General features: G+C 39.8%; 1 pseudogene; it reads right to left on the bottom strand.

Annotated features, from left to right (window-relative positions):
* Positions 1–11,253: 11,253 nt before the first annotated feature.
* On the bottom strand, positions 11,254–21,551 carry LOC132367682 (large ribosomal subunit protein uL16-like; annotated as a pseudogene).
* Positions 21,552–22,959: the final 1,408 nt, after the last annotated feature.

The raw sequence follows: 22,959 nt of genomic DNA, 5'->3' as shown, positions 1-22,959 counted from the left end.
AGTGTATGAAGCTATTACTTTTGGTGAAAGTGGGTTGGCAAAAAAACTGACCATTTCCCCAACATTGACAATCTTTGTAACTTCAAAAGGGACTCACAAAATAATATTTTTTTTCTTTGATGGCATTAGCATGTAAATAGTGAATATAAAAAAGGAGGTGATTGCACAGAATGATGGCTGTGGTTTCACCCAGTTGCATATTGAAAGGGAATAAGAACTCTGTCAATTGCTTGATGACTTGCTTCAAGATGTTAAAAGCAATATTGACTACTCCAGAATATATCATTAGACAAGAAAACCACTTCCAGATTTTCCTGTGTTCTATTTCACAGACATTCTCCACTATTTACAACACATGGCTTTACTTAAGCCTCTGCAGTAGAGTGGAGCTTCTTGTGTTTGGCAACTTCATAAGATGCCTTAAGAAAAGGTTTTTCTGAAAAAATAATTTTAAGGTTTAGGAAGGTCCCAGCATTTTTGAGCCAAGCTTTCTTCATTCTTACACCCTCACCCCAAATATCTTGTTTAGATCCATTTTTGGCATGAACAGATGTGAAGTGCTTTATTAGGTTGCTGGATACATACTTTAATGGATAAGACTTTTTGGCCCAGAAAACACTGGCTTTTGTGTTCCATCATCACATCACATCAACAAGGCAAGTAAAAGCATGTTTACAGAAATGATCATCCTTCCTTTTCTTTGACATTTCAATTTAAATTGAGTCTATAAAAATAAATATATAAATCTGAAATAATATTGACTCAATTGATATTTTGAAACTTGACTTTTTGTATTTTAAATTGTTCAGTCTGTATAGAAACAGGTAATTTTATGTCAACTAAGTAGAATATAGGATATACAAAAAAATTATATAACAAATAAAAAAGATATAGCACATTTTATAGTTTATCCAAAATTTTAATTCGTTTAAAACACTAGTTCAGAATCTGTGTCCTTCCCGAAATTCAGCTACTGTCAGGTAGAATTGCTAGTTTTTGTTTCTATTGTTTTTTGCCTTCATAAAATAATGAGGTCTATTTCTGATAGTTTTTACAGTTTTCTTGTGAAGATTATTTTTAATGTATGGTATTTTCAAGGGATAATAATATATGAATATCTTTGTGTCATACATTGCATGTAGAAGCCATTACTTCATAACCCAGAAAGTAAGCTAAAAAGGAAAGCAAAGAGAAAGCAAATTTTTAAAATTTTACATGTTTTTATGTTACTAATTAACATCCTTTCTTTTCAGCTTGAGGAATTCCTTTCAGCCTTTCTCATGAAGCAGGTCTAGCGGTGATGAACTCCTTCCGCTTTTGTTTGTTAGGGAAAGTCTTTATCACACGTTCATTGCTGAAGAATAACTTTGCTGGAGAAAGCATTCTTGGTTGGCAGTTGCCCTGGGGGGGGGGGGGGGTTCCTTGTATGAGAGAATTTTTTTCTCTTGCTGCTTTTAGAATACTCTTTCCCTTTGATTTTAGACAGTTTTTTAAAAATAATTTTCCTTAGAGAATATCATTTTAGATAGAAAATTTGGGGTAATCTATTAGCTTCATGAAGCTGGATGTCCAAATCTCTCCATAGATTTGGGAAGTTCTTATCTATTATTTCTTTTAAATGTGCTTGCTAACCCTTTCTCCCTCTCTTTTCCTACTGGGATTCCAATGATGTTTACACTGTTTCTCTTAATGGTGTCCCATAAGTCCCCGAGGCTTTCTTCATTCTTTGTCATTATTTCCTTTTTGTGTCTCTGATTGGATCATTTCAATTGATCTGTCTCCAAGCTCATTGATTCTTTCTTCTGATTGGTCAAGCCTGCTATTGACACTCTCTGTTGTATTCTTCAGTTCCAAAATTTCTGTTTGGTTCTTTTTTATGTTTTCTATCTCTTTGTTGAGCTCATTTTATTCTTGTATGGCTTTCCTGTTGTTGTTAAATTGTCTATCTGCATTCTCTTGTAGCTCTCTGAACATCTTTAGAACAATTATTTTGAATTCTTTGTTGAATAATTCCTGGGTCTCTCTTTCTTCGGGACCAGTTACTGGAGATTTACTGCATGCCTTTGGTGGAGTCACGTTTCCCTGATTCTTTGTGATTCCTGTAGCATTACATAGGTGTCTGCACATTTGAAGAAGCAGTCACGTCTTCTAGACTTTATGAACTGACGTCAGTAAGGGAAGATTTTCACTTGTGGGTGGGGGCATGCTGGAGTGTTCTTTGACCCTGGTCCTAGTGGTGCAGGACGCCAAGTGTAGGGGCGTGTGATGGCACCAGGTCCAGTGGTGTGATGTCTCTTTAGCTCAGGCCACTGGGGTCCATAGCACTGACAAATGTGTCATCCTGGGTGAGTGATACAGGGAGTCTGCAGTAGCTAGAAGGGCTGTTAGGGTCCTCAGCAGTGCCTTCAAGTCCAGTGGCTGGAGACCAGAGCAGGCAGTGATAGTAACCAGAGCAGGGGTGTGCACACACTCAGCTGTGGGGGTCGGCTCCAGTGCCTGTGTAGTGACACTCACATGACCACAGAGGATGGGGCTGGCTGCTTGGTGGAGTCAGAGGGGGTGGAGTGAAGAGAAGAGAGCAGTGAAAGGCTGGGGAAGCTGGTTGTTTACCCTAGTCTTCCTTTCCCAGTGAGGGGAACTCTTTCTAGCTGGGGAGTTCCCTCTTGGTGCTGATCAATGTCAGCTTGAGGAATAGAAAGATGAAGGCAAAATGAAGCTGTGCTTCCTTCATTTTTATTCAGTTATTCTCAGTTTTTTTTTGTTCCACTGAGTTGTTGATATTTTTTAAGTGGACTCCAGAGCTCTCCCAGAACAATTTTTGTTCATGGGTAACTGCTCAATTTTTTTAACTTTTTGAGGAGACAGAGGCTGGGTTTTCCTGCACTACTAGTTTGGTGATGTCACTTTCTCCCTCTGAATTTTGGCAACCTTCAGGCTCAAACCTTGATTTTGATTTTCGATTACTTTGGTCTGCAACAAAGATAAATGTTTGTTTTTGGTTTTTTTTCAGTACAGCCTTAAAAATCAAAGAAATTACCCGGCTTTCTTATTATGCCTGAGGCTGGGAAATGAAGACTTTGAACTTGTTTTCCTTCTATACACTCTTCAGCTGAGAGGCAACCAGACTACCCCATGGTCCTTGTGTTGCATTTACTTGAAGGCTGTTGACAGCAGACATTCCTAGAATCAATTACTGCATCAGTTGGGATTCTAAGTCACAAAGAACAGAACTCACTGTGGCTAGTTCAAGCAGGAAAGTAATTTTTAAAATCATGTTAGAAGTCCCCAGATTCTGACGATGAACCAGGGGAGCAGCTTGAACAACCATGAGCAGCTGCTCCAGTGAAGATCTGACTGGGGCCACCATGAAACACGGTGTCACAGCCCACACCATGATGCTGATGAGGGGTGATCCCACAAGGACCACTTACCTGTTGTCTCCCAAGCAAGATTCACTACTCTGCCTGAGATGCTTTAAAGCCATCGCCTCTCTTCAAATCACTCTTTTCTGTGTCGGAAACTCCAGTGAGTGTGTTTGGTGTCAGTCTCAGCCTATCGATGGTGATGGTATTGGCTAGAAATGCCTGGGGGCACTCACTGGGGCCTGATCTACTCATGAGGAGCCCTCACAGACATTTCCCAGACCAGAGCCCATGTTGTGTCTGGACCAACTCTTGTGGTTCTCACTACGATTGCAAGACACCCTCTGCAACAACCATGAGGGAACTTTGGAAGAACAAGGTATATTACTCGCAAGTCCTGGAGGGTACACAGCATGCCTGGGACTACACAGTGAGGTCACGGGCAGAGAGAGAAAGAGAGAGTATGGGCCTAGGGTTCTACTTATACTGGGGTCAACGGTAGGGTGCCTAGGGTTTTGAGGCTTCGATCTTCATTGCTGAACCTAAAGCATAAGAGCAGGAATTAAAGTGTGGAAAGGGAAAAGGAAGCAGTCAAATGGTCCATAACCTAGGTCAACCAGAGCTTTCTAAAATGGGAAACTTCACAGGTGGAACAGTCTGACTCTTTATAGTTGTGTAGCTGGCAATGTGTTTATTTGAGATAGACGTCTTTGAAGTGGATGCCTCAGCAATCAAAAGCTTAGTGTCAGGAGCTTACAATATAATAAAAAAGCTAATTGTCAGATGTTTACACTGCAGGGTGCATGTGATTGGAGGAGCTTATGCCACAGGCATGCACCCTGGTCACAGGGACACTGGGAAAACAAGATTTTGCTTTTACCTTGGGCAAGTGGGATAAGGTGAGAAATTCTGCAAACATTAGGCAGACATTGAAAAGGTATTAGACAGCCACAGACTTGAACCAATATCCACAGCCAAGACCCAGCTCAAATGTCTCCTCCTCAAAAGACTGTCTTCTACCACCCAATCTAACCTGGGCCCCCCTCCAGGTTACTCTCCATGACATGTTCACTTCTTTTAAGGCATATATCACATTCTCTGACTATCTTGTTGTGTATTTATTTGCTCTTTTCTTGTCTGCCACCTAATTTAAATAACAAAGCTCTATGAGAGCTTAGCATAGTGCATAGCAGATGGGCAACGTTCTGTAAATATTTGTTAAATTAATGTAGCTGTAAAATAAGCTATAACTAATAAATGATTATAACATGGTTTTCATTCTTCCCAAGGCTATATGCTGCAGGGGTCACCAATGTGGTGAAGCCGGTGGTCCAGTCTAGGGCTGGGTTCTGTGTTTCCTGCCCCTACCCCTGCTTCAACCAAAGCAACTTTGGATTGTGGGGTTCTTGCATAAAATCTCATTTGAAAATAAGTTTAAATTCCAAAATAATATGTGAAAATGACAGCTCTAGCTCAAGTTTCCATCAACTCTAAATTGCATTACCCTGTAAGAATGGCCCTGACTGCTGTTTCCTCTCCAAACAAATAGACTCTGCAAAATATATCTCAAACTGTCTACTGTCCATCTGCCTCCCCAACTTCATCCCTGCCCCTCTTCAATTCATCTTCCATAGAGAGGTGAGAATAATATTTGTGTAATGTAAATGAGATCATAACATTCCCCTGTTAAAAACACTTTGGTGGCTTCCCACTGTGCGTGGAAGATCCAGAATTCTTGGTGTGACCACAAGCTCTCTGCCTGGCCTGACCAACTCCTCCAGCCTCACCCACCTGCCGCTACTCCTTATAGCCACATTGGCCTCCTTCTGCCCCTCCAGGACGTCAAACTCTTTCCGAGCTCAGAACCATCCCTACAGGCTCATACCTTTTCTTGGAATCCTCCTCACCCCCGTTTGCAAGGTCGATTCATCATCTCTCAGGTCTCGGCTACAAGGTCTCCTTCCCAGAAAGGCCATTCTGGGTTGTCAGATCCATAGTTAGTACTCCCCTCAGAGTGTTTCTTCTAGCACCTGTGCCTTCTTTATTGACTTCACCACAATTTTAGTAATATGCATTTATTTTTATATAGATATATATGTACATATATATGTATATTTTGTTTCCTTGTTCAATGTCTAGTCTCTCTGCTAATTTATAAGCTCTAAGATAGGAACTCTGTCTACATTGCTCAGCAGAGCCCAAGAGAGTGCTGGCTGGGTATATTACGCAGTCAGTTCATATTTATTGAATGAATGCAAGAAGTAACGAGTTCAAATTACAGAAAGTAGAATTACTTTTAAAGTGGGACAGTTTATCAAAGGAGTATCTGAAATACCCATCAGTGAAAAACTTAACTTTGGAAAAGGGGTCATATGAATCCAAAATCCAAATATTCAATTTTTAAATCCCTGGATTAAATACATTAAGGAAAATAGTGTTTCATCACCTCTACTTATAAACCGCTTTGACTCAGCTTATCACTGAAATCGTCATGGTTTTCATGGAGCATTTTTTTTTTCTTTATCACAGGTAATTGTGTATTTAGTGCCCATGAACCCTCTGTAGATATGATAGCTACACAGAATGGTTAGGATTCATATTTGGATTTCTTCATTGTCAGTGGAGCAGTAAATAATAGAATCTTTAAAATAACGTGTTTATTTAGCAATGGTTTATTGACACTGCAAATCATAAACTATGTCCTCCGTGGGTTAAATCATTTACATGAGAGTGTTTTGTGGCAGGAAGGGGAGATAGATGGCTCTAATGTATTCAAAAGTATTCCTTAAGCCTTCTCCTCAAACTAGGAATGGTTGTTCCTCCAATCAGAATTCTGCAAAATTTCTCCATCTGCTGGAATACCGACTTCTCACCTGGTCCTTACAGCCTCTCAGAACTCGGAGTTCTCTGTCTTTCCAAATTTGTTATCTTTCGGCTCTCCTACGTTTATCTGGCATTTCAATCCATGTACAATAAAAACACTCATAGATTTTAGAACAAAAAGGGACTTAATAGCAATCCTGTCAAACCTCTTGTTTAACAGAGGAAAACAACTGAGTCCCAGTGAGGTTAACTGATAAACATAGAGTAGACACTTAGCCTTTTGTTAACTGAGTAAAATTTCCCAAGATTATAACCCTACACAGTGGAATAGTTGAAATAAGAAAGAATCTTCTGAGCATTTATCCAGCATTCAAATTTCTACCATAGTCATGATAATAAAAAACATTTTTTGAGTACTTACTATGTGCCAGACACATGTAGGAACAAATTTAATACTCTCAATGGCCTTATGGAGAAGGATACTATTCTTATCACTTATTACAGTCAGGGAAACTGGGGCACAGAAGAGTTTAAGTAATTTGACCATAGCTGCACAATGAGTAAGTAACAGCACAGGAATTTGATCCCCAGAGCCTGTACATATAATTACTATGTCATGCTGACTATAAATGTTTAGTGATATTCTGCATCTCCCAAGGCCTCAGCACCTTCTTTCATATCATTCCCTCCAACTGGAATGTTCTTTGCCTGATTTTTATTTTTTATTTTATTTTATTTATTTATTTATTTATTTAATTTATTTTTGGCTGCATTGGGTCTTCGTTGCTGTGTGTGGGCTTTCTCTAGTTGTGGCGAGCGGGGGCTACTCTTCATTGTGGTGCGCGGGCTTCTCATTGCGGTGGCTTCTTCTGTTGCAGAGCACAGGCTCTAGGTGCATGGGCTTTAGTAGTTGTGGCACACGAGCTCTAGAGCACAGGCTCAGTAGTTTTGGTGCACGGGCTTAGCTGCTCCGTGGCATGTGGGATCTTCCCGGACCAGGGCTTGAACCCGTGTCCCCTGCATTGGCAGGCGGATTCTTAACCACTGCGCCACCAGGGAAGCCCCTTTGTCTGATTTTTAGCTTCCTTTTTCCACCTAGCATCATTCTTCATGGACCACATTAATTATTATCTCCTCCATGGAGCTCTTTTTAATTAACCCCTAAAATATGTTATTACTCTACTGTTAGCCTTCATAACACTTTGTCTCTATATTATGGGCTTAGTACATTCTGCCTTGATTTATAATTAATTTTTGCATTTGCCCTATCCTCACTTACTTGATAATGAGTATCCAAAAATGACAGCTGAGACATTCATTTGTGTTTGGTTCAAGTTGTGTATTATAAAGCCCCTGCTATGCTATGTTAGGAGGTCAGAAAACAGGCTGATAAGACATGGTCTCTACCCTTGAGGCACTTACAGCTTAGTAAATGTAACTTTATGTTCCTGGCAGTACTTATACATTTATTAGTATCCAATATGGCTTGATTGAATTTAATTGAAAATTGGCTTACTGAAAAGAAGAAAAATTAAAGAAGATGCAAATGAGAACAGATTGTTTTACAAAAGAGCTAGTGCTCTTTTTTAAAAATTTTATTTATTTATTATTTGTTTATTATTTTTTATTGTCGTTGAATTACAATGTTGTGTTAATTACTGCTGTACAGCAAAGTGACTCAGTTATACGTATATATGCATTCGTTTTCATATTCTTTTTCATTATGGTTTATCATAGGATATTGAGTATAATTCCCTGTGCTATACAGTAGGACCCTGTTGTTTATCCATTCTATATATACCAGTTTGCATCTGTTAATCCCAAACTCCCAATCCAACCCTCTCCCACGCCCCTCACCCTGGCAACCACCAGTCTCTTCTCTAGTCCCTGATTCTGTTTGTTTCATAGATAGGTTCATTTGTGTCATATTTTAGATTCCACATATAAGTGATATCATATGGTATGTCTTTCTCTTTCTGACCTACTTCACTTAGTATGATAATCTCTAGTTGTATCCATGTTGCTGCAAATGGCACTATTTCATTCTTTTTTTATGGCTGAGTAGTACTCCATTTCATAAATGTACCACATCTTTATCCATTCATCTGTCGATGGACATTGAGGTTGTTTCCATGTCTTGGCTATTGTGAATAGTGTTGCTATGAACATAGGGGTGCATGTATCTTTTTGAAGTATAGCTTTGTCTGGATACACGCCCAGGAGTGGGATTGCTGGATCATATGGTAATTCTATTTTTAGTTTTCTGAGGAACCTCCATACTGTTTTCCACAGTGGCTGCACCAACTTACATTCCCACCAACAGTGTAGGAGGGTTCTGATGGTGTATTTTAATTCTGCCAACTTTTGCTCTGTATATTTTTTTTATTGGAGTATAGTTGCTTTACACTGCTGTGATAGTTTCTGCTGTACAGCAAAATGAATCAGCCATATTCACACTATGTATAAAATAGACAAACAATGAGAACATACTGTATAGCACAGGGAACTCCACTCACTTGGGTCACCACAGTGCTAGCGCTCTTCTGAAGTGAGGCAGGAGACATTTATTCTTGGTAGGGCAGGCTGGGTGTGGCAATGCAAGAGAGGGGAGCACCGCTAGCCCAGGTTACTCTTTGGCAAGTGCATCGGTAGCCTGCACACCAATGCCTGGGGCATCACTGTCAGACAAACATAAAGCCCCAGAGGTCTCCTGTGAAATGAATGTGCAACAGGGGTTTTTCATAAACAAACCTGAGTCAGAGGATTTATGCAATGAACATCTGTGGGCTGAAGACTCATATATCAGTACATGAAACCCCACACTAAAGCAGGTAGCAGAGAATGATGAATGTATCTGATCATCTCACACTCTGTGACACTCGACCTTGCTCTTCACTGTTGCCGCAGTGTGCATGATTATGGGAGACAGACTTTAGAAATAATGATGAAAGACAAATTATATCCTATCTACTCTGAAGTCACTAATCTTTGGTACCCAGGTGTGGGGTGCAGTGGGGAGGTCGGGAGCTGGAAAGGGCTTCTCTGTGTTTCCTATCTGACCTTGATTTTTGACCTTGCTTTGTGTTCTGTTTTAAAAGCCTGGACATCACGAGTTCATAATAGACTCTATCCCACAAAAGTTAGGGAGAATATTGTATACCCAATTATTTGATGAGAGCTATGACATTTGATTAATGACTCTGACCTAGCCTAGGATTATTCCAAAACAGGTTAGGAGCACTCTTGAAATTGCCAAAAACCAAAAGTGTAAGGTAGGCAATGGCCAACTCAAACAAATATTCTGCATGTTTGGACCTTGAAGTGAGAGTATGGAAAGGAGAGAGGGAAGTGGGGGAGGAAGGGATGGGGAAGAAGGAAGAGGAGGTAGAGGGGAGGAGTCTGATGATTCCTTTGGTGATCCATTCCCTCCTTGAAGATTCTCCCATGTCTTCTCAGAAACCTTACGCTAAAGACTCTACCTTCTTTCTCTCGCATGTGCGATCTCTCCTTCTTAACTGGATCCCTCCAATTGTCCTTTCCACACGCTCCTTCCCTAACATCCATTTCACGGGGTCCCTACTCCATTTCCAGATCCATGTTGGGCAGCTGATGAAAAACTTTGGGATGAACTCCAGAGAGGGAGGAAGGCTGACTGACTGCTGTGGAGGAAGAGAGGGGGTGGACATGCCGTGGAGGGGACATATACTTCGTTCTGACAAGATTATTCATGTAATCACACCCTGTAGAGATCACAGAATTTGGGTGATATATTTTTAAAGCACAGTATCCAGCACACACATGGGGGAATGAGAGAGATTCCCCCAGCAATCTCTAGATGAGCTAATCCAGTTGTGGCCTCAGTCATCACACTTGAAACTCTTTTTTTTTTTTGAAGACAGCAATAATTAGGGACCCTTGATGAAAGAATAATTTACTTTGAGAAGAAGTGAAATAATGTTGAACCCTTCATTTTTAAGGTTTATTGATGGTATTTTTGCAAAGAAGTTGATAAAAGTGGTACTCTTTATTCAATCCTAAATCAGTTTCTCTCTTGTCACCTTTGGGTATTGGCCTGTGACCTCAGTCCAATACCATCAGGGTCTTCACAGATCTTTGAGCTCATTCATTTTTCGCTTTCATTCAAAAGTCCATAGCTGATCCTCTGGAAGTATGTAGTGTCTGCCAGAGCTTCTCAAGACACCTAAGACAACCTGGCTTCTCTTTTTCATTAGCAGTAGGCCCTCTGTTCACATCGCACCTTCCGTGATTAATTTCATAACCTCCATCCCACATGTGTTCTGTCTTTTCCTCAGAGATCTGGAATCTTACAAAACATTCACTTCTCTAGATAGGCTATTCCATCACTGAATTTACTGTGAGCATGTACCTCTGGTTACCTACACACTGCAGTCATTTCTGTAGATTTATTACATGTCAAAGAGCAGGAAAAGACCTGAGAACTGATCCAGCCCTGTGATAATCCATGTCTTAGTACAGATTGCTGTAAGGAAATACCATAGACTGGGTGGCTTAAACAGCAAACACTGTTTCTCACAGTTCTGGCGGCTGGACATCCAAGATCAAGGTGCTGGCAGATATAGTATCTCATGAGATCCGTCTTTCTGGTTTGCAGATGGCTGTGTCCTCACATGGTGGAGAGAGAGGAGGAGAGCAATCTTGTGTGCCTTCTTATAAGAGCACTGATCGCTTCATGAGGGCTCCACCCTCACAACCTAATACTTCTCAGATATCATCGCATTGGGGTTAAGGCTTCAGCCTAACAACAACAACAAAAATCTGAATTTTTTGGGGGGCGATGGACACAAACATTCAGTCTGTGGCCCTCAAAAAAGACAAAACTGCCCACCCCTGGGAAGTGTGTTGGAAATTTGTAGAAGTCTTTTGGATTGTCACAACGGTTGGGATTTAGTGGGGATGTTAGACACGCTGCAGTGCAGACCCGATGAAAGCTCTCCCCACATGCCATGCAACTTTTTCTTCTTTTTTTTTGACAGGAAAGTAGGATTTATTGGTGGGCACGAGTAAGGAGGGGACAGCGCCGAGGCTCTCATGAGTGCAGGGCCCACCATTTGTCCCGAGGGCCACGATTAGGGATGTATTTGATCCCATAGCCATCTGGGATGGGCCGCTTTCCTGCCACCATGTTTTCAAATTCATCCGCAGTAAACTTAGTATAGCCCCACTTCTTGGAGATGTGGATCTTCTGGCGGCCAGGGAACTTGAACTTGGCCCTGTGGAGGGCCTCCATCACATGCTCCTTGTTCTGCAGCTTGGTGCGGATGGACATTATGACTTGGCCAATGTGGACCCTGGACACTGTGCCCTGGGGCTTCCCAAAGGCACCGCGCATACCTGTCTGGAGCCTATCAGCTCCAGCGCGGGACACTACCTTCTTGACGCAGATGACGTGGAAGGGCTGGAGCTGCACTCGGATGTGAAAACCACCTTTGCCACAGTTTTTCACCAGGCGCTTGTTGGCACAAATATGAGCAGCCTCCAGGGCTTCGGAGGAGAGCTGCTCAAACTCATCTGACACCATGTGGCCACAGAGTGGGAACTCATCCACTTTTGCCTTCTTCCGCCCCAGGTTAAGAAGATACGGCTCGTAGCATCAGGTACCCCTCTGCAGAAACAGGACTTTGAGTACGGCTTGTTCTTATAATACCGTTAACACCGGCAGGGCGGTAGCCCATGGCAACACCAGGATCTTCAGTGGCACGCCAAAGGGAAAGAGCTATGCAACTTTTTCAAATGCATCACTGGACATTCATAGGATTGTTTATAATTATATATTCATAGGATTGATTCTAGTTTACCTAGAAACAGAAAATGTATTTTACACTGAAATTGCCAGATTATGGAAACAGAATATACTCTGCTTTCTTCACAAATTTCTTCAGTGCAACTTGATCTGTTGGTCTGCATTTGTAGCTGTTGCATTTACAATGGTTCTACGGATAGGTATCCCTGACAGTGTTGTTATATTATCTAGAGTAGTTGCCTCTGAAATAAATATTTTGTAATTAATTATAAATTATATAGTTTTCATATTAGAATTAAGACACTTGATCAGTTTTTTAACTGTGTCTGGAGATCAATTTTATTATTAACAATTTCACTGCAAGAGGGCATTGCAAAACATTTGTTAATAAAGTGTATACTAGTTCTACATCCATTCATGAATGTTCCACCATTTATTTAATAAGTCCCTTACTGATTTAGGTTATTTCTAACATTTTACTTTTACAAATAATGTTGCTATGAAAAAGTCTGTATCCATCATTTCATATCTTTACAGGGTTTAAAATTTTTATTAATTACTAATTTTAAAAATCTAGAAAACTTTCATGTAAAAATCTAGGTTTCTGTCTTATTATAAAAACGTAACATATAGTCATCCTGGGCTCTTTCCTACCTGGTGATAATAATCTGTAACTAAGAAGTAGCTGCCTACTTTTGACAAGGTATATTAGTCTGATGGAGCTGTCATAACAAACTGGATGGCTTAGATAACAGAAATTTATTTCTCCCAGTTCTGGAGACTAGGAAGTCCAAGATCAAGGTGCCAGCAAGGTAGGTTTCATTCTTAGGCCTCTTCTACAGCTTGTAGGCCATCTCACTGTGTGCTCACACGACCTTTTCTTTGTGTAACTGGGAAGAGGAGAGAGAGAGAGCTCCCTCTGGTGTCTCTTCTAAGGATGATAATCCTATTGGATAAGGACCCCACCCTTATGACCTCATTTAAACTTAATTACCTCCTAAAGATCTTACTTCCAAATACAGTCACATTGGGTGTTAGGGCTTCAAAATACAAATCTGGGGGCAGGGGGACACAATTCAGTACAGAGCACAAGGCATGTACTCTCCAGCTGGCCACCGTCCCCACTATTCTTTATGGTTTCCCTAACACTGAGGAGTATCAGTTTCCATTCGTCATCACACATGGGCTGGTGTATTTCTTCTACCAAATATAAGAGGAAATGAAATAGTCATTATGTATAGGTCTCTTTCAAAAGTGAGAAAATGCAAGAGAGATTGAGAGAGGCAAGAGTTTCAAGCAAATGGGAGATAACATATTTTGGTGGAAGTATTCTTACATGTTTATAGGCAAACTGAATGCAACTTTGTCAAAGAATAAAACTTAAGTACCCATTAGGAAACAAACCACTGGAACTGCTCAGACCCAGGCTGCTTTACATAGGCAGGTCATCTGCTTGGTCCCGTGGCAATAAAATCCTGAGCATGCATTTGTTTTTTGTTTTTTGTTTTCTGCTCCTAGAAATTGCTTCAGGTCTGAGGAATCACTACTCCTTGGGAAATGGATTGCCACACTCTCTTTCTTTATGCATCGCCGACATCACTGCATCTGTTTTCCAGTCTCGTATATACTCTGCAGTGTAAGTGATGGAGGCCGAGTTCTTATGCAGCTGAGACTGAGCTGGCTGTCCTGTCCAACCGTGCAGCTCAGAAGGAAGCCAGGATATTTGTTGTTTGTTCATTTCCTTTCCTAAACACGAGCTTGTTGCTTGCTGCAGTGCAACAGGCTATGAATTCAAAATAGAACAGTTCCTTCCGTGGGTTACCTTTCAGATGAATGTTCACTTTTGACCAGTGACCCTGGAAGATCTAAAGCCACAAAATGGGAGAAGGGAGCACCTAGGAGAAAACAAGTTCCTTTAGAACTTCCAGAATTTCCAGTCAGAAATTCTGAGAATAATCATCTTTCTAGAGGCAAATCAACCCTCTTTTCAAAGTAAATAAAAGGGATGTTTATTAGAGTATATGCAAATGCAGAAAGCAACAGTTTTAAAGTGAAAAGAATGTGAACATGTTTTTTTATTTTCCAAGTCCAAGATTTCTTTTTTACTCTTGGCATGCCACGCAGAATGAATAACCTTTCTTTGGATTGATTTGTAGCAAAGGTGCAATTCCAACTTTAGGGAGGCTTGTCTTTTGTTCTGGGAGAAACGTTTTCCCTTTGCTGGTGTCATTTAGCTATTGCAACAGTCTCAGGGCCACGCCCACTCAAGTGTGAGAAGATTTGCCACAGGTCTAAGGAAAAAAGCACCAGTCAGGAAGAAATTTTTGTATCTTGGCTGACATTACGGTGTAGTAACTACTTATTCTTGCAGTGCTTATGAAGCCTGGGACACCATCTCAAAGCAATTACTGAACACATGTATAGTTCACCAAGTGCTTTATACATTTTATCTCACTTAATTCTCCAACAATCCAATGAAGATGGAAGCTATAAGAGATTACTATTATCCCAAGATCCAGAGCTATAAGTGGCAAACCTGAGAGTCTATGTCAGACCTCTTTGTTCATTCCTTTTCTTTTTTTTTTTAATTGTGGAAAGAACACAACATGAGATCTGCCCTCTTAACACATTTTAAGTGTACAATATTTTATTGTTGATTGTAGGTGCAATATACAATATAATAGATCTCTAGAACTTATTCACCTTGCTTGCCATTCCTTTCATCACATTCAGTAAAGACTGAGTTCATGATGTCTGTCTAACCCCAAAGCCTATGCTTCTCACCCAGAGATACTCTGCCTTTTAAATATTACTTTAGAAAGTCAAACCGAGACAGGTTAGGACCTGGGACCCTTTGTTGCAGTGCTTGCCCCTGGATTCACCTCTCCTCCAGCAACAAAATACAAAGAAACTTTATGGGACTAAAAATAACTGCGTGCATGCGCAGTTGGGACAAATTCTGGACAAAAGATACAAAGAGACCAAAAAAACCCAACTGCCACTTTTGAACAGCCTGGAGCAAAAACAGGGTGTCGGGAGCAAAAGCAGGGTACTGTGCATGCCCCCTGCACGCAACACCACCTAAGGGGTGGGCAAAACTCCTAAGCCACCCCTCCGGCCAGACCCCTGCACACACCCGTACCCTCACCCCAGGTAAGGAACAAGCTTGCCCCCCGCTCAGGGAGCGAGCGAGCCAGGGAACCTGTTGCTTGTTCTCACTCCCCTCACCTGCTGCAGCCGGGGCCCCAGTAAAGCCTTGCCTGAATTTCTTATCTGGCCTCTAGTCAATTTCTATTGCTTGGGGAAGGCCAAGAACCCTGGTCAGTAACAAAACTACATCAAAATGTTATTTTAGCTCCTACACAACCTAGTATTGTACAGGTGAGAGCTAGTGGAGTCATTGGTGCCAAAAGTCATTCACTGTGAAGCAATCTTAACAGATCAAGCTAGGAAAATTCCCTTTAAGTCCATTTCTTGGGAATGGAGATCATCCATATAAATACAGATCACTCTTACACCTACCACTGGGCAAGCATGTTTGTCCCATGGCATCATTTGGTCCATTTGCAAATTATGAGAGAGAAGGAAAGGCAAGGTAAGCAAAAAGAAACAATATGTTTATGGATTCTGTGCAAGGTGCTAGTGGATTTTGTTTGGATTTATTTTGATTTTCTCTAGGCTGTCTTCCTGGTTTAGGAAGCCAAAAGAGAGCAGAGCAATTCAACATAAAATTAAAAATGGGTGAAAACTTGTGACTCTTAAGTTAATAAGACCAAAAATACATTTTTTTAAAAAAAATTAATTTACTTATTTATTTATTTTTGGCTGTGTTGGGTCTTCGTTTCTGTGTGAGGGCTTTCTCTAGTTGTGGCAAGCGGGGGCCACTCTTCATCGCGGTGCGCGGGCCTCTCACTATCGCGGCCTCTCTTGTTGCGGAGCACAGGCTCCAGACGCGCAGGCTCAGTAGTTGTGGCTCACGGGCTTTGTTGCTCTGCGGCATGTGGGATCTTCCCAGACCAGGGCTCGAACCCGTGTCCCCTGCATTGGCAGGCAGACTCTCAACCACTGCGCCACCAGGGAAGCCCCAAAAATACATTTTTAAACGAAAAAGATTGAGCTTACATTGGGCTCAAGCCCACTCACTTTCTTTAGCAACAAGAAAATTGAGAGGCTTGGGGTACAATACATTCTTCCATTATTCTTAGGTTGAAATCTTAGTACTATATACATATAGTTTTTTTTTTGTATTTTGGGGTAACTTTTACGATTCCCTCTAAGAATGTTAAATTAAAAATTAAGCCTTTGTAGATAAGTGAAAGCAGATGACCTTACAGAAGAAAATCCATCCAATGAAATAACAGTGAATTGACACATACACTTTAATGTAACAATGACTGTAATGGCAAACTCTTTTCCTCCTTAAGCATGGAAACAATGGTGTGCAAAAAGTATCTGGATCTTTCTTACATGATAGGAGTAGTGGGAAAACAGGTAAAAGAATAATCATTCTTCTGTTAGGACACAGTAACATGTTTGGATTCTGAATATTGTACATGTGTGTGCCACGAAGAAAGAAGAGGGGGCTTCTGAGAGATTTCCTTTCTGATTTTCTGGAAAGTCTTAAATTCGGATATTAAGTTCCATAGCAATACTATTTCAGATGACAGAAAAATTGGCATGACCAATTTTTGGATTAAAAAAAAAGTCCACAGTTATCACTGACTTTGCTGTGCTTGAAGCATGTGATAAAAGTGGAACAGAATCTCCTTGCTGGCAAGGAAAGCAGTTTCCATTACTTCATACTTGCATTCTCCACCTTTCCCTTGTAAGAGGAAAGGATGCTGAGGATGAAACAGCAAGGAGTCTAGAATAGAAAACCAGCACTTAAAGAAATACATGCTCGTTTTGAAAATGGAGAAAAATACAAAGAAAAACATTGCCAAAAATTCACCTTCCAAAGATAACTGCGATTTTCATGTTAGTTCCTTCCTACCAGTCATTTTACAATGTTCTTCACATTTTTGATAGATTTTATAAAATCACTATTATCTTTGTGTTTGTTTCAAAACTAACACGTGAATCATAAAGAATTTATAGAAAACAAAGAAACAGAATGGAAACAAACCATTGTCCAACAGTTAACATTTGAGGGTATATCAATTTTTCCATACTATATATTGAGTACTTATGTGCTTCAGGCCAGTCTTCTAAGCGCTACTCATGCACTGTCACATTTAAAGTGTACAGTTTTGCAGTAAGGTATGTATGGTTATTTCTGAGGTTTGAAAATATCAGGCTCAGGAATGAGCAAGGTCAGTGAGACTGAAAAGCCTTTGTTCTTATCTGGCAGTCCATGCTACACTGGAGCAGCTTTCAACTGCTTTTTTTAATCACCTAAATACATGTTATTTATTGAAATGGAATTATTTCCATTACTATTTGTAAATTCTCTGTTTAATTTAAAAATCCATTCAATATTCTTTTACAGATTCACTTTCAATGACTATAGTGTTTCCGTTTATTGAAATACCATGATTTATTTAGTGATTCCATATCGTTAGATATTTTGGTCAGTTCTAATTGCGCTAACAAACGATGCTAGAAAGGAATCTGTAATTCAAAAATAATAATTTCACATCTATAACTTATAGAGTTATAATTCATAGATGTGATATGCCAGCATGAAAGGACATAACAAAGTTTGTAGAATTTTGACGAAGTGTTGCCAAATCACTTTCCAAAGAGATTGCACCAATTTAAACCTGAATCGGTGATGTGTGAGTATGCCTGCCTCTCCACCGAAATGGAGCATTGGTGTTAATGTTTCCCAATGTACTTTTTGCATTTCTTTATATAGGCTTGTAAATTTTTATTATGTATTCGTGTTCTCTGCCAGTACTTCCACTGGAGCTTCTGTGGTTTTAAGAGCTCATTTAATCCTCCAACAGTGAAGAAGTGGAATGAAGGTGGAAGTTATTAAGTAACTGTCCCGAGATCCCAGAGCTATAAGTAGCAGAACTGAGACTCTAATGCAGACCTCTTCATTCATTCATTCGTTCATTATTCATTTTATTTATTCATTTCACTGCATTCAACAAATATTAAGTTGATGCTTTCAGATCATCAACTCAGTTTTCATAACATTTACTATTAAATAGTTCACCTTTTCCCCACCTATTTGCATTTCCAGAAAAACCCTGTAATAAATCCTTATATACACATGTATCTGTTTTTAGATATTCTAATTGGCCCATGCAGCTGCCTATCTGTTTATTTCTATGCCAGTATATAGGAGACACTTATTATTTGCCAACATCACTTTCATTGGGGCATCACCCCTCCCACCACATGTGGTCAATCTTGTCCTCTGTCCTCACCTGACACAAGAGGGACAGGAGTCCTGCATGGGCCAATCAGAACTCCCTACACCTCTGGTCTTAGCAATTAGTCTCTGGGCTTCAAAAACTGGCATGTGACTCAAGCTGGGCTTTGGGGTTTTCAACTGGAGGAAATGAAGAAGACTGCCCCTGGCATTTGTAATCTGGGTGCTGGGCTATAGCCCACATGAGGGCTTTTGGCACTTACCTTCCCAGTTTCATGGAGGAAGCCCGTCTGCAGAGGGAGGGAAGGAGGACAGTACACAGGGGGAGGCTGAGGCAAGGGAAGAAGCAAGAAGCCTATCCGCATTCAGTCACGCTGGGTTCCTAGTCATGGAAATGCATGAATTCCGTTCTTTTTGGATTAAACTGGTTTGAGTTTCTGCTTTAGCAAGTCATGTCTGTCTTAAGTGTTTCATAAATGATACGGGGGCTATAAAAATTTAAGGCAGTGGTAACATCTGGGAAAATGCATCCTCTCTTCTAATATTAGTCCCCTCAAAACTCTTAGTCCAAATTTCTGTATCTATAAAGTGGAAATCATAATACTCAGCTTACCTGTTTTATAGGAAGAGTATTTATAGGTAAGTGAATAAATATATATGAAATCTAAAAACACTATAAGATGTATTCTTTTAATCAATGGCATATTTATTTTTCTTAACTTTGTAAGTCTTATTTGAGAGAAATTACTTTCATGTCTCTATCTATGCTTACAGCCACCTAATAGGTTCATTATGGTTCATAAATGTATTTTATAATTAGATTTCTACAAGGACAACCCTAGTCATAAATATTAGGAAAGGAACCAACTTGTATTATGTCTTTCTATACATGTAAAAATCACCACAAGAAGAAAAACAATTGTTTCAGTATTTTTTTTTCACCACCAACTGCCCAGTCCAAGAAGTATTAATGGAGAAAAGTCTCAGTTGAATGGTAATGGCAACTGTCGCATCAAACCAGATAATAACAAAGTGTCAGTGTAACTCCAAGGTGTCTAAATGTTCAATGTGTTAAAAGACTGCCTTCATTCACAATATAGCTCTTTACAGTAAAGTCCATGGCCCCATAGTTCTTAAAGAACAGAACAAATAGTTGAAAATGATGGTTACATTTTAAGTTTCTCACATCTTGGAATAATTAATGTGTATGTGAAGAATTTCTCTAAGCTGATTGAAACATAGGCAGAAAAATGTCTGTTTTCTTTTTTTAATCAATCATTTCATTTTACTGCCACTAGATATACTGGTTCTGCTTTATTCTCATGAGAAAGATTTTTGCTTGAGTCATAGCAAATTTGCTGAAGAACATCATGATATTTTAACATAACAAGAATGTCTACTTTTAAATCTCTAAAATTAATTCCATCCTCCCTGAGGAAAGACAAATGGAATGGCCAGGTTCCACACTCTGAAGTACACAGAAAAGACTGACAAAAGCGTTCCCAGTCTGAAGCCTTGTTGCTAGCTTTGTAGGTTTAATTGCTTGCTCGTTTGTTTTAAATCTGAGATTATATATTCTTATATATGATACCTTTTAAACCTTGAAATCATATTCCAGGGGATGAATAAGGTTTATATTGTCATGTTTGATGGAAAAAGAACAGTTTCTGCTCACTTTCATCTCTGTGGTTGGTCATTAAAGAGTGTAATTAGTCAATATCTGTGACTGGCCTGCTATATTCAGATTGAATAAAACTTTTCTTTTTTTGGAACAGCTATTGTGTGTCTAGCACCATGTTCTCAATTATTTTATCTCAATCTTGACAATCACTTTATGAGCGGAGTATTTTCACAGTCGTTTTAAATGCAGGAAGCTGAAGTTTAGAGAGATTTGTCCAAACAGCCAGCACTGAGATTAGTCATTTGTGCAGAGTCACAGAATTAAAAAGAGTCAGGATTTCAACTCAGGTCTTTCAAATTTATGATGTTTGCCCTTTTGACTCTCTTCCCTCTGATCCCTAAAATTGTGAATAATTGAAACTTATCACAGAGGACATGTGTAATAATGTGGATGGATCTCAAAGACACAATGCTAAGCAAAAGAATCCAGAAACAAAAAAGTACATACAGTATGAATCGTGGGTATGAAATCCAAGTTCAGGTTTACTCATCTTTACTTCCTGAATAGATCTCTTTACACCTTCTGAATGTGATATCTCTTTTGCTGGAATACTTCCTCTAAGAGTGATATCAAAGAGTCTTTGTGCTAATCCTTCTGAGACAATTGTATGCTTGAGAATATCTTTGTTGCACTTAAACAAAAACAGCTGGATGAAAACATTCTGTGTTCAAATTACTTTTTCCTTCAGCACGTTGAAAATATTAGTCTCGTCTCATCTAATACCATTGCTAAAGCATCTAATATCAATTTGGTTTTTGCTCCTTTGTCTCAAGCATCTTCTTTTTTCCACTATGATGGTCTTACATTTTACTATAGTATAACCAAGAGTTGGTTTTTCTTACCTATTCTCTTGATGTTTTCTAAACTCTTTCAATCTGTGGTCTTCCTTCTTTCTTTAATTACAGGAAATTCTCAATCATTATTTCTTCAAATATTTTCTCCTCTTCATTTACTGTATTCTCGTCTTCTGAAGTTCGTTCTATCCTCTTTCTTTTAACTTTTTTTTTTTCTTTTGGTCCTGCAGCATGCGGGATCTTAGTTCCCCAACCAGGGATCAAACCCGTGCCCTCTGCAGTGGAAGCACGGAGTCTTAACCACTGGACCGCCAGGGAAGTCCCAACATTTCTTTTATATTTTGCTCTTTTTGTACATACTTGATGTCTTTTAGGAGGATTCCTTTACATTTTTTTAGTTTACTAGCTCATTCTTTGGTTATATCCATTCTAATATTCAATCCATCTACAGTTTCTTATTGTAATGCTAACTTGCAATTGCCTCTTTCTTATAACTGTTTGTGCCTACTTCAAATTACCAATATCCTCCTGAAAAATCGTTCTTTTGTTTACATTAAATTGATTGATTGTGCTTTGCCTTGTGTTGGGTCTCCAGCTAAATTTTGGACAGTCATTATATTTCTCTATGAGCTCATGTTAACGGAGGGCTATCGCCTCCCTCAGGTGGTAACCAGGACCTATTGCAATCTTGTCTGTCACACCTGCTAGGCTCTGGCTCCAGTACTAGACTGTAATTCCGATTTTCTTCCTCCAGCTCTCTCTCTGCTTCTCCCTTGCTATGGCTCATGGTCCTCCTGCATTCTGGCCTGTGATTCTTCACACATTCACCCACTTCAGATGTCGCCAGAGGTTTCTGACAGCATTTAAGTTAATTAGTCAGGTCCATCAATTTCACTTTCACCCTGGAGCATTTCCAGATTGCGTTCTGAGGCCGAGCCACTAACTAACTAATTTCCTTGCAATCCAGCAAACCTCACTTTTTGTGCAGCATTAGGATGCTACAAATTTTAAAGCGAAATCAAAACCACCAGCTCATTCCCTCCTTTCCTTCTTTTCCAGGAGGTTTCTGCTATCGTAAAGTTGCTGTGTCATTCTCATATGTATTTCTATACCTTTACTTCATATTGTAAAATAAAATTCAAATTTTATGGCAAGACAAGAAAAATTTAAACAGAAAAATTCTTCTCTGCCCTTTGGCCTCCTTTCTCCCCCCACTGTGCCTTGTGTATCCACATTATGCTGGACCAAACCTCTCCCATTGGCAGGAATACCTGCTCAACCATAAAGAGCAACGTTCTCCTAGCATCAAAAGACAACTCCTTAAAAGATAACACTCCTTCTTGATCCTGTAAGGGGTCACATGATCCACCGCAAAGGGCGTATGTATCTGGATTGTATAAGCTGTCAATATTACGTCATTTGATGTACAGCCCTCTGTCTCAAAAAACATATAAACTGTGTCGACTTTTTTTTTTTTTAACATCTTTATTGGAGTCTGCTGTATAATCAAATGAATCAGCTATACATATACATATATCCCCATATCCCTTCCCTCTTGCATCTCCCTCCCACCCTCCCTATCCCACCCCTTTAGGTGTTCACAAAGCACCAAGCTGATCTCCCTGTGCTATGCGGTTGCTTCCCGCTAGCTATCTATTTTACATTTGGTAGTGTATATATGTCAATGCTACTCTCTCACTTCATCCCAGCTTACCGTTCCCCCTCCCCATGTCCTCAAGTCCATTCTCTATGTCTACACCTTTATTCCTGTCCTGCCCCTAGATTCTTCACTACCTTTTTTTTTTTTTAGATTCCATATATATGTGTTAGCGTATGGTATTTGTTTTTCTCTTTCTGACTTACTTCACTCTGTATGACAGACTCTAGGTCCATCCACTTCACTGCAAATAACTCAATTTCGTTTCTTTTTATGGCTGAGTAATATTCCATTGTATATATGTACCACATCTTCTTTATTCATTCATCTGTTGATGGACACTTAGGTTGCTTCCATGTCCTGGCTATTGTAAATTGTGCTGCAATGAACATTGTGGTACATGACTCTTTTTGAATTATGGTTTTCTCAGGGTATATGCCCAGTAGTGGGATTGCTGGGTCATATGGTAGTTCTATTTTTAGTTTTTTAAGGACTCTGCATACTGTTCCCCATAGTGGCTGTATCAATTTACATTCGC

This window comes from Balaenoptera ricei, chromosome 6 (assembly GCF_028023285.1).
Source record: "Balaenoptera ricei isolate mBalRic1 chromosome 6, mBalRic1.hap2, whole genome shotgun sequence".
Taxonomy (NCBI): Eukaryota; Metazoa; Chordata; class Mammalia; order Artiodactyla; family Balaenopteridae; genus Balaenoptera; species Balaenoptera ricei.
This window is presented reverse-complemented; position numbering and strand designations above follow the sequence as displayed.